Raw genomic sequence first — 12,949 nt, 5'->3', positions numbered from 1 at the left:
CAGGAGAGGAGAAAAAGCTCTGGCTGCGCTAAACAGGCGGGAGACTCCAACAGCGCAGGAAAGGAGAAAAGCGCTGGCTGCGCTGAACAGGCGAGGCGCACTGGAGGCCTGGTGCGTGGTGCTGGAACTGGTGGTACTGGCGCGAGGACATGCACAGGAAGCCTGGTGCGGGGAGCTGCTACCGGAGGACTGGTGTGTAGAGGTGGCTCTGGATAGACCGGACCGTGCAGGCGCACTGGAGCTCTTGAGCACCGAGCCTGCCCAAGCTTACCTGGCTCAATGCCCACTCTAGCCCGGCCAATAGGAAGAGCTGGTATGTGCCGCACCGGGCTATGCTCCCGCACTGAAAACACCGTGCGCTCCATAGCATAACACGGTGCCTGCCCGGTATCTCTAGCCCAACGGTGAGCACAGGGAGTATGCGCAGGTCTCCTACCTGGCATAACTATTCTCCCTTCTAGCCTCCCCCCAATATTTTTTTTGGGCTGCTTTTCCGGTTTCCTTGCCAACCGTGTTCCCTCGTATCGTCGGCTCCTATCTCCCGCTGCCTCTGCTCTCCTTAGTGCCTCCACCTGTTCCCATGGGAGGCGATCTCTTCCGGCCAATATCTCCTCCCAAGTGTAACAACCTTTACCATCCAACACGTCTTCCCATGTCCATTCTCCAAATAATTCATCCTCCCTTTGCTGCTCCAGCTGTCGCTGCCTGTTTAAACCAGCGCCTCTCCGTTTTTCCGGCGTGTCTTTTTCTTTGACTCGATTCGCCTGTAGCCCTCTTCGCACTGCTGAAGCGAATCCCAGGCGGGCTCCTGCACTCGCTCTGGGTCGGCCGCCCACCTGTCGATTTCTTCCCACGACGTATACTCCATGCTTCTGCTGTCCATAACGTCCTCCTTTAGCTCCTGCCAGTTTACACACTGCTCGGTCTGTGAGTGGTGGGTGTTTCTGTAACGACGTTCGTCTGTTGTAAGAAGAGAGTCAGACCGAAATGCAGCGTGTAGGTTACTCATGACTTTAATGAATGATAAGACGGTACATGAAATAACTGAAATACGAAAACAACAAACGAAACGAGAAACTAATTACAGCCTATCTGGTGAATACAACACAGAGACAGGAACAAACACCCACAAAATACAATGCGAACTCAGGCTACCTAAATACGGTTCCCAATCCGAGACAACGAGAATCACCTGACTCCAATTGAGAATCGCCTCAGGCAGCCAAGCCTAACTAGACACACCCCTAATCATACACAATCCCAATTAATACAAACCCCAATACGAAACACAACATATAAACCCATGTCACACCCTGGCCTATCCAAACATATACCAAAAACACAAAATACAATGACCAAGGCGTGACATTGGTTCTGCAAGTCCTGCCTCGCCCGTCTCCTCAGTTTTTTTAGGAGCGTATACCCACGTGCTATCTCCTCCTTGGTTTTTAGGAGCATACACCCACGTGGGTGATTGAAACTATTTTCTCTCATTATCACAGACATGGTGAGTCAGAAGGACACCATTGTTGTGTCCTTAGGCGCCACAGGGTAGTATGCTGACAACTTATACCTACTCTCCTTTACACCTTTTCAGTTCTGTCTCACACTTCACTCAGAGTCTGAATAGCACAGTCAGCATCATCCCCCGTGTGGTTCCCCTTGAATACTTCTGGGATAGGTCAGATCTGCATTGAAGAGAATCAGCACATTACAATTTTGAGATTTGAGATTTTAAGAAATCTAAATGACATTCCTGAATAAAAAATGTTGCACTCAGCTGGCTAAAAGTATTTCCATGGTACTAGTTGAAGAGGTTTGCGGCAGTTATAGCTTAGAGTTGTCTTTAAAAAATACCAACTTGCTCATGTACAGTGCATTTGGAAAGTATTCAGACCCCTTCTCTCTTTATGTAGTGTTGTGGTGTCTCTCTTGTTGTGATGTGTGTTTTGTCCTATTAATATATTCTTTATTCCCAGCCCAAGTCCCCGCAGAAGGCCTTTTGGTAGGCCATCATTGTAAATACGAATTTGTTCTTATCTGACTTGCCTAGTTAAATAAAGGTTAAATAAAATACAAAATATTCTAAAATTGATTAAATAGTTTTTTGCCTCATCAACCTACACAAAATACCCCATAATGACAAAGCAAAAACAAGTTTTTAGAAATTTTAGCAAATGTTTTAAAGATAACACAGAAAACCCTTATTTACATAAGTATTTTACCCCTTTTTCTCCCCAAATTTGTGGTATCCAATAGGTAGTTGTTTTGTCTCATGGCTGCAACTACCCTATGAACTCGGGAGAGGCGAAGGTCGAGAGCCATGCGTCCTCCAAAACACAACCCAACCAAGCCGCACTGCTTCTTGACATTTAACCCGGGAAGCCAGCCGCACCAATGTGTCGGAGGAATCACCGTACACCTGGCGACCGTGTCAGCGTGCACTCCGTCCAGCCCGCTACAGGAGTCACTAGTGCATGATGGGACAAGGACATCGCTGCCGGCCAAACCCTCACCTAATCCGGACGACGCTGGGCCAATTGTGCGTTGCCCCATGTATCTACTGGTCGTCGCCCGGCTGCGACAGAGCCTGAACCCAGAATCTCTAGTGACACAGCTATCTAGACCACTGCGCCACTCGGGAGGCTTAGCCAAAACATTTCTGCAGCATTGAAGGTTCCCAAGTACACAGTGGCCCCCATCATTCTTAAATGGAAGACGTTTGGAACCACCAAGACTCTTCCTAGATCTTGCTGCACGGTCAAACTGAGCAATCGGGGGAGAAGGGCCTTGGTCAGGGAGGTGACCAAGAACCCGATGGTCATTCTGACAAAGCTCCAGAGTTCCTCTGTGGGGATGAGAGAACCTTCCAGAAGGACAACCATCTCTGCAGCACTCCACCAATCAGGCCTTTATGGTAGAGTAGCCAGACGGAAGCCACTCCTCAGTAAAAGTGCACATGACAACCTGCTTGTAGTTTGCCAAAAGGCCTCTCAGACCATGAGAATCAAGATTCTCTGGTCTGATGAAACCAAGATTGAACTCCTTGGCCTGAATGCCAAGCGTCACATCTGGAGGAAACCTGGCACCATCCCTACGGTGAAGAAAGGTGGTGGTAGCATCTTGCTGTGGGAATGTTTTTCAGCTGTCAGGATAGAGGGAAAGATGAACGGAGCAAAGTACAGAGAGATCCTTAATGAAAACCTGCTCTGGAATGCTCAGGACCTCAGACTGGGGCAAAGGTTCACCTTCCAACAGCACAACGACCTTAAGCAGACAGCCAAGACAACGCAGGAGTGGCTTTGGGACATGTTTCTGAATGTTTTTGAGTTGCTCAGCCAGAGCCTGGTCTTGAACCCGATCAAACATCTCTGGAGAGACCTGAAAATAGTTGTGCAGCAATGCTCTCCATTCAACCTGACAGAGCTTGAGAGGATCTGCAGAGAAGAATGGGAGAAACTCAACAAATACAGGTGTTCCAAGCTTGTAGCGTCATAACCAAAATGACTCAAGGCCGTAATCGCTGCCAAAGGTCCTTCAGAAAAGTACTGAGTAAAGGATCTGAATACTTATGTAAATCTGATTTCAGTTTTTGTGTGTTTATTTGACATTTGCAAAAATGTCTAAAAACATGTTTTTGCTTTGGCATAATGGGGTATTTTGTGTAGATTGATTTAATCCATTTTAGAATAAGGGTGTAATGTAACAAAATATGGAAAAAGTCAAGGTGTCTGAATACATTCCGAATGCACTGTACATACTTTGTGTCGTCCTCCACCATGGCAGTCAGGGGCATTTGAGATCTTTCCTGGGAGCCCGCAACACACCAACCTGAGTTTTGTGGCTTTCATGACACTTGCTGTAAGCATAAAAAGAGAAGAAAATAAATGAACGATTGGCATAATGTGGGCTTGCAGGACACGACAGAAGAGTAACGTACAATAAAATACCTCTAACAGTCAAAATCTACAAAAAATGGGTCATTGTCTATGTTAAATGCCTTGTGAGAATTTGTCGAGAGTGGGGAAACCGCCGCTACCATCCGTCCTATTGGCCAACGTGCAATCATTGGAAATAAACTGGATGATCTACAATCAAGACTATCCCTAACAGGACATTCAAAACTGTAATATCTTATGTTTCACCGAGTCATGGCTGAACGATGACACGGATAATATAGACTTGGCTGGGTTTTCCATGCATCGGCAGGATAGAGCAGCTACGTCTGGTAAGATGAGGGGCTGGGTGTGTGTCTATTTGTCAATAATAGCTGGTGCGCGATGTCTAATATTAAAGAGGTCTCGAGGTATTGCTTGCCTGAGGTAGAGTACCGCATGATAAGCTGTAGGGATTCATCCAATGGCATTGAGGAGTATACCACCTCAGTCACCGGCTTCATCAATTAGTGCATCGACGACATCGTCCCCACAGTGACTGTACAGACATATCCCAACCAGAAGCCATGGATTACAGGCAACATCCGCACCGAGCTAAAGGCTAGAACTGCCGCTTTCAAGGAATGGGACACTAATCCGGATGCCTATAAGAAATCCCGCTATGCCCTCAGACTAACCATCAAACAGGCAAAGCATCAATACAGGACTAAGATTGAATCGTCGGATGTGGCAGGGCTTGCAAACTATTATGGACTATTGCCCAGTGACGCAAGCCTACCAGATGATCTAAATATATTTTATGCTAACTTCGAGGAAAGCGACACTGAAGCATGCATGAGAGCACCAGCTGTTCCGGACGACTGTGTAATCACGCTCTCCACAGCCATTGTGAGCAAGATCTTTAACCTGTCTGGGAACAGGGTTCTGCTCGCTAACAGCCAATGAAATGGCAGGACGCCAAATACAAATCAACAGAAATCTCATACATCTAATTTCTCAAAACATACAAGTATTAGGCACCATTTTAAAGATAAAATTCTCATTAATCCAGCCACAGTGTCTGATTTAAAAAATGCTTAACAGCGAAAGCTCCACAAATGATTATGTAAACCCAGCCATTTTTCCAGCCAAAGAAAGGAGTCACAAAAAGCACAAATAGAGATAAAATTGATCACTAACTGTTGATCTTCATCAGATGACACTCATAGGACACAATACATGTATGTTTTGTTCAATAATGTGCATATTTATATCCAAAAATCTCATTATACATTGGCGTGTTATGTTCAGTAGTTCTAAAACATGCAGTGATTTGATGATCTTCATCAGAATGCACTCCCAGGAATCCCAGTTTCACAATAAATGTTTGATTTGTTCGATAAAGTTCATCATTTATGTCCATATACCTCCTTTTGTTAGGGCGTTTGGTAAACAAATCGAAATGCGTGTGCACCTTCCAGTGGAAAAGTAAGACGAAAATTTAAAAAATGTATATTACTAGTCATAGAGACATATCAAACTATGTATAGAATCAATCTTTAGGATGTTTTTATCATAAATGTTCAATAATGTTCCAACCGGAGAATTTCATTGTCTGTAGAAAAGCAATGGAACGAGAGCTACCTCTCATGTGAATGTGCGTGACTGAGCTTGTGACTGCTGGCAGACCTCTGACTCATTCCCCTCTCATTCAGCCCCCCTTCATAGTAGAAGCATCAAAGAATGTTCTAAAGACGGTCGACATCTAGTGGAAGCCTTAGGAAGTGCAACATAACCAATATCCCATGGTATCTATAATAGGGGCTGAGTTTAAAAACCACAAACCTCAGATTTCTCACTTTGGATTTTTTCTCAGGTTTTTGCCTGCCATATACTCACAGACATCATTCAAACAGTTTTAGAAACTTCAGAGTGTTTACTATCCAATATTAATAATAATATGCATATATTAGCATCTGGTACTGAGTAGGAGGCAGTTTACTACGGGCATGCTTTTCATCCAAAAGTGAAAATGCTGCCCCCTAGCCCAAACAGTTTAAACAGGTCAACATTCACAAGGATGCGGGACTAGACTGATTACCAGGACGTGTACTCAAAGCATGCATGGACCAACTTGCAAGTGTCTTCACTGACATTTTCAACCTCTCCCTGACGAGTCTGTAATACCTCCATGTTTCAAGCAGACCAACATAGTCCCTGTGCCCAATAAAGCGAAGGTAACCTACCTAAATGACTACAGACCATATCATTTACATTTACATTTAAGTCATTTAGCAGACGCTCTTATCCAGAGCGACTTACAAATATCACTCACGTCGTTAGCCATGAAGTGCTTCCAAAGGCTGGTCATGGCTCACATCCTGTCCGTATGGTCATCATCCTGGAAATCCTAGACCCACTCCAATCCGCATACTGCCCCAACAGATCCACAGACCACGAAATCTTTGAGAAACAGATGCCTAACAAGTCCTCAGCTGGCAGCTTTATTAAATAGTACCCGCAAAACACCAGTCTCAACGTCAACAGTAAAGAGGCTACTCTGGGATGCTGGCTGTGAACAGGCTCGGATGGTCTTGGATTGGATTATCTTTTTGGCTTTCTTGTGACATCGGGTGCTGTAGGTGTCATGGAGGGCAGGTAGTTTGCCCCCGGTGATGCGTTGTGCAGACTGCACCACCCTCTAGAGAGCCTTGCGGTTGAGGGCGGTGCAATTGCCGTACCAAGCTGTGATACAGCCCGCCAGGATGCTCTCGATTGTGCATCTGTAAATGTTTGTCAGGGTTTTGGGTGACAAGCCAACTTTCTTCAGCCTCCTGAGGTTGAAGAGGCGCTGTTGTGCCTTCTTACCAACACCATCATTAAGTTTGCTGATGACACAACAGTGGTAGGCGTGATCATATAGGGAGGAGACCTGGTAGTCCCTCAGTGTGAGCAAGACAAAGGAGCTGATTATGGACTACAGGAAAAAGGGGGCCGAACAGGCCCCCATTAACATTGATGGGGCTGTAATGGAGCGGGTCGAGAGTTTGAAGTTCCGTGGTGCCCACATCACCAACAAACTATCATGGTCCAAACACAACAAGACAGTCGTGAAGAGCTCATCAAAAGGCATTACAGTTTCCTCCACGACAAGTTTGTCAGGGGGCTTTGGAAACTGAGTGTTTAGAAATAGATGATCATTCTGATCATGGGTTTTATTTAGAAAATACTAACTATTTTGTTTTGTATTCCTCTGTTTCTGAGGACTAGGTCTACCAATATCTACATATTTAAAATAAAAAATATTCAGTATATTCATTTTGAAAGGGAGCATAAAAAGGGTGCATGACAAAAGCCCCCGAAGCTACTTGCTTGATGAGGTGTTACAAATTACTGTACATCTTAACGTGTCTAATACATACGGTTCTGAACAAACTGAGTAAAAACTAGAAAAAGGTCAAACCAAGTTTATTCACCCACGGTGTCATACAGCTGCTTGATTACTCAAGCACATATATTTATAACCTTCTAATAGGCATGGTCAACTCCTTACACATCTAGACAACCAATACCTCTCTGTTGCTAGGTAGCAATTGAATTGGTTCCTCTCACTGGTGTAGTCACAGCCCTGCCCGTTACTAAAACCTTCGTGGGCGTGGAAGGGTATGTGTCAGATAGTACTGCAGTAGGAGAGACATTGTGGTGGGCCTCTAGGGCCAACCTCCCAGAGGTTCCTTCTCACTTCATCTGTTGATTTGACCTCAAGACGCATTCCTCACTCCTCCATAGTTCCGCATCCGGCCTGCCTTATCAGAGACTAATAATTGCCTTTCACCTCTCTCTTCAGAAACATGGAACAGAATATGAAGCTTCTACTCTCAGTAATTTTCCATATTCCTACTTTCCATCCTTCTCACGTCCAAACTCCTTCCACACCACTCTGTACCACAAACGTATGGAACAGATTCACACGTTAGAAAATGTTTGCATTTCCAAAAGTCAAATAGGCCTCTATCTATACCTTATTGGTGAGGTTAAGAATGAAAAGTTCCTTAGTGATATTCTTAATGAAGGAAAGGGTTCAAAACTGTTCCTGTCTTGCGTGGTATGTTAATGAACTGTATTTCCACTGAAGTTGATCTACACGTACAACTTATTTTCTACCCTTTTTAGTGCTTCTCAAAAATAAATGTCAAGCAAAGTAGATTTGCAGGGTGAGCAAAAAAAGCACTCACAACAGTGTCCCATATAGTGTGTTCTCCGCCACAATGGCAACAATTTGGTTCCTCAACATGAATGTGCCATTTATTTTGTTTACAGCCAGATGGAACCCTTTCTCCTGTATTGGAGCAGCAGATTATCCTCTGTTTGTTTTGTCAACCTCACACAACCTCGTAGATACGTATCTGAGCAACAGGGTTGTTGGAGTTTCTCACAAGCTTCTTTACCTTGTCGAGGTACAGTTGAAGTCGGAAGTTTACATACACTTAGGTTGGAGTCATTAAAACTCGTTTTTCAACCACTCCACAAATTTCTTGTTAACAAACTACAGTTTTGGCAAGTCAGTTAGGACATCTACTTTGTGCATGACACAAGTAATTTTTCCCAAAATTGTTTACAGGAAGATTATTTAACTTATAATTGTAACGGTTTTCCTCCTCTTCTGAGGAGGAGTATGAAGGATCGGACCAATATGCAGCGTGGTAAGTGTTCGTCATTTTATTCAATAGCACTGAGCACTAAAAATACAAAGTAACAAAAAGAACAACTGAAACAGTTCCGTCTGGTAACTAAAACAAAGACAGAAAACAACTACCCACAAATCATAGTGGGAAAACAGGCTGCCTAAGTATGGTTCTCAATCAGAGACAACGATTGACAGCTGCCTCTGATTGGGAACCATACCAGGCCAAAACCAGAAATACAAAACATAGAACAAAACATAGAATGACCACCCCAACTCACGCCCTGACCAAACTAAAGTAGAGACATAAAAAAGGAACTAACGTCAGGACGTGACAATAATTCACTGTATCACAATTCCAGTGGGTCAGAAGTTTACTGTGTCTTTAAACAGCTTGGAAGATTCCAGAAAATTATGTCATGGCTTTAGAAGCTTCTGATAGGCTAATTGAATTAATTTGAGCCAATTGGAGGTGTACCTGTGGATGTATTTCAAGGCCTATCATCAAACTCAGTGCCTCTTTGCTTGACATCATGGGAAAATCAAAAGAAATCAGCCAAGACCTCAGAAAAAAATTGTAGACCTCCACAAGTCTGGTTCATCCTTGGGAGCAATTCCCAAACGCCTGAAGGTACCACGTTCATCTGTACAAACAATAGTACACAAGTATAAACACCATGAAACCACGCAGCCGTCATATCGCTCAGGAAGGAGTCGCGATCTGTCTCCTAGAGATGTACATACTTTGGTTTGAAAAGTGCATATCAATTATTACAGAACAACAGCAAAGGACCTTGTGAAGATGCTGGAGGAAACGGGTACAAAAGTATCTACATCCACAGTAAAAAGGGGGAGGCTTGCAAGCCGAAAACACCACCCCAACCATGAAGCACGGGGGTGGCAGCATCATGTTGTGGGGGTGCTTTGCTGCAGGAGGGACTGGTGCACTTCACAAAATAGATGGCATCATGAGGATGGAAAATTATGTGGATATATTGAAGCAACATCTCAAGACATCAGTCAGGAAGTTAAAGCTTGGTCGCAAATGGGTCTACCAAATTGACACTGACCCCAAGCATACTTCCAAAGTTGTGGCAAAATGGCATAAGGACAACAAAGTCAAGGTATTGGAGTGGCCAACACAAAGCCCTGACCTCAATCCTATAGAAAATGTGTGGGCAGAACTGAAAAGGCATGTGCGAGCAAGGAGGCCTACACACCTGTCTCAGTTACACCAGCTCTGTCAGGGGGAATGGGCCAAAATTCACCCAACTTATTGTGGGAAGCTTGTGGAAGACTACCTGAAACATTTGACACAAGTAAAACAATTTAAAGGCAATGCTACCAAATACTAATTGAGTGTATGTAAACTTCTGAGCCACTGGGAATGTAATGAAAGAAATAAAAGTTAAAATAAATAATTCTCTCTGCTATTATTCTGACATTTAACATTCTTAAAATACAGTGGTGATCCTAACTGACCTAAGAAAGAGAATTTTTACTAGGATTAAATGTCAGGAATTGTGAAAAACTGAGTTTAAATGTATTTGGCTAAGGTGTATGTAAACTTCCGACTTCAACTGTAGTTCTCAAATGGAAAAGCTGACAAGGCATTCAAGTCACAACCGTAATTAATCTGCCAGATAGAGTAAGTTGTGGACATTGTACAACCACAAAGCTCTGACCGTAGACACCTTCACTGTGCTCAACAGGCTCACTGGCATAACCCACATCTTGCATCATACTCATCTAGCAGAATTGCTATGCCAATGGACAGGAAATGTTCATAAGTCACACTTGGAAGCACATCCTTTAAAACAACAGGGCCAGTGCAGAGCAGGAACTGTTTCAGTTGTTGCCTTCCACCTCTCTACTTCAAAAGGAGATCTGTGCTGACGAGAGAACTCCTGGGGCAGATTTCCTGAGAGATAAGCAAGTTGTTCTGACACGTGATAATTGTGTGAAGGACTTCTTTCACTCCCTTGGTCCCTTTCTCAAAAACCACAGCACCCCCCTAACAACTCCAAATGCCACAAACACCAAATGCATGTAATCCAGTGGAGAACCCCATGAGTCAAGAGTGGGCAAATACCACGTTGATGATCAGGATGGAGACTCTGCAAAATCCAAGTCTGAGCGAACGGATGATATGTCCTTACAGTTAAAAGTCACTCTATTCTCTCTCCATTCCCCCACTGTTCACACGAGTTGTAGCCTGTATGTCCCACAATGCACTTGATGAATGCTTGTGCAGGGGCATCACAAATTAAACATACACTATATATACAAAAGTATGTGGACATCCCTTCAAATTAGTGGATTCAGCTATTTCAGCCACACCTGTTGCCGACCGGTGTATAAAATCGAGCGCACAGTTTTTCAATCTCCATTGACAAACATTGTCAGTAGAATGGCCTTACTGAAGAGCTCAGTGACTTTAAATGTAGCACCATCAGACAGTTCATCCAATTTCTACCCTGCTAGAGCTGACCCCGTCAACTGTAAGTGCTGTTATTGCGAAGTGGAAATGTATAGGAGCAACAATGGCTTAGCTGCAGAGTGGCAGGCCACACAAGCTCACAGAATGGAACCGCCGAGTGCTGAACCACAAGGCACATAAAAATCAACTGTCCTCGGTTGCATCACTCACTACCAAATTCCAAACTTGCCTCTGGAAGCAATGTCAGCACAAGAACTGTTCATCGGTAGCTTCATGAATTGTGTTTCCATGGTCGAGCAGCCGCACACAACCAAAAACATCACCATGCACAATGTCAAGCATTGGCTGGAGTGGGGTAAAACTCACCGTCATTGGACTCTGGAGCAGTGGAAACGTTCTCTGGAGTGATGCTTCACCATCTGGCAGTCCGACGGACAAATCTGGGTTTGGCGGATGCCAGGAGAACGATGCCTCAATGCATGTCGGAGGAAAAATAATGGTCTCAGACTGTTTTTCATGGTTCGTGCTAGGCCCCTTAGTTCCAGTGAAGGGAAATCTTAACGCTGCAGAATACAATGACATTCTAGATGATTCTGTGGTTCCAACTTTGTGGCAACAGTTTGGGGAAGGCCCTGTCCTGTTTTAGCATGACAATGCCACTGTGCACAAAGCGAGGTCCATACAAAATGGTTTGTCAAGATCGGTGTGGAAGAACTTGACTGGCCTGCACAGAGCCCTGACCTCACCCCCATCAAACACCTTCGGGATTAATTGGAACGCCAACTGCGAGCCGGGCCTAATGGCAGAACATCAGTGCCCGACCTCACTAATGCTAGTGGCTGATTGGAAGCCAGTCCCCGCAGCAATGTTCCAACATCTAGTGGAAAGCCTTCCCAAAAGAGTGGAGGCTGTTATAGCAGCAAAAGGGGGGCCAACTTAATATTAATGCCCATGACTTTGGAATGACATGTTGGACGAGCAGTTTTCCACATACTTTTGGTCGTGTAGTGTATATCGTTGATGGTTATTGTTTTCCCATTTCTCTCAATTCCGTTATGGATGATGCTATTGAGCTCAAATGTAAAATCCTGTAGATAGTCCTGCACTGAATTGGGTTTTGTGTTCCCACAGAAGAGCGCCATAATGAAAGATTCTGATTGAGGAAGAATGCAAAGAATAGGTAAAAACTGTTCTAGTTGACTTGAAGAGGGGGATGCCATAAATGTTCAATGAAAGCCTCTTAATAGTAGTGACGTCTAAATGGTTTGTACTCAGTGCATTCTGAATGCCCTGCTCTATTCCATAATAAATGTACTGTATTTTCCTCCACATTTATTTATGGTTTCCACTGTTTGGGGTGTCTGGAGGCATGTCCTAGCATCTTTTGGCAGGGTATGGCCTCATTTCCTCAAAATGTTCAGGAATTTATTGCACCTCCACCGCATTTAAATTATGTTGCCTATGCTGCAAATTACTCCCCTAGATTATCCACGTCCACTGTTTCCTCCTCAATTGAGAAATAAATACCTCCCCCGTGAGTCATGTAAAGTTTCTCCCATTTCTCTCTTACTCATTCGCTCTGTCGCTAACTCGAACACACATGCAGTTGCAGAGAAGAGGAAGAGATTTGACAATTACACCCATGTCTAACACTGTTTTTTGCAGGAATGATATGACAGACAACTTTTGAACAATATCAAAATGTATTGTCTCTCTTTATTGCATGTTTACACATTAATATTTTTGCATTTAACTGCCAAGCTGTCTTCAATTGGGTAACCTCTGTCTGGGGCAATGTCCTCAGGATTATGGAGTGGTGTGTTTATAAAAAGTTGTTTGAATTAGATTTCGACCGATTAATCGGAATGGCTGATTCATTAGGGCCGATTTCAAGTTTTCATAACAATCGGAAGGAAGTCTGTATTTTTGGGTGCCGATTTTTTAAATATA

Source organism: Oncorhynchus gorbuscha, linkage group LG15, assembly GCF_021184085.1.
Source record: "Oncorhynchus gorbuscha isolate QuinsamMale2020 ecotype Even-year linkage group LG15, OgorEven_v1.0, whole genome shotgun sequence".
NCBI classification, from domain to species: Eukaryota; Metazoa; Chordata; class Actinopteri; order Salmoniformes; family Salmonidae; genus Oncorhynchus; species Oncorhynchus gorbuscha.
Note: the sequence above shows the minus strand (reverse complement) of the source record.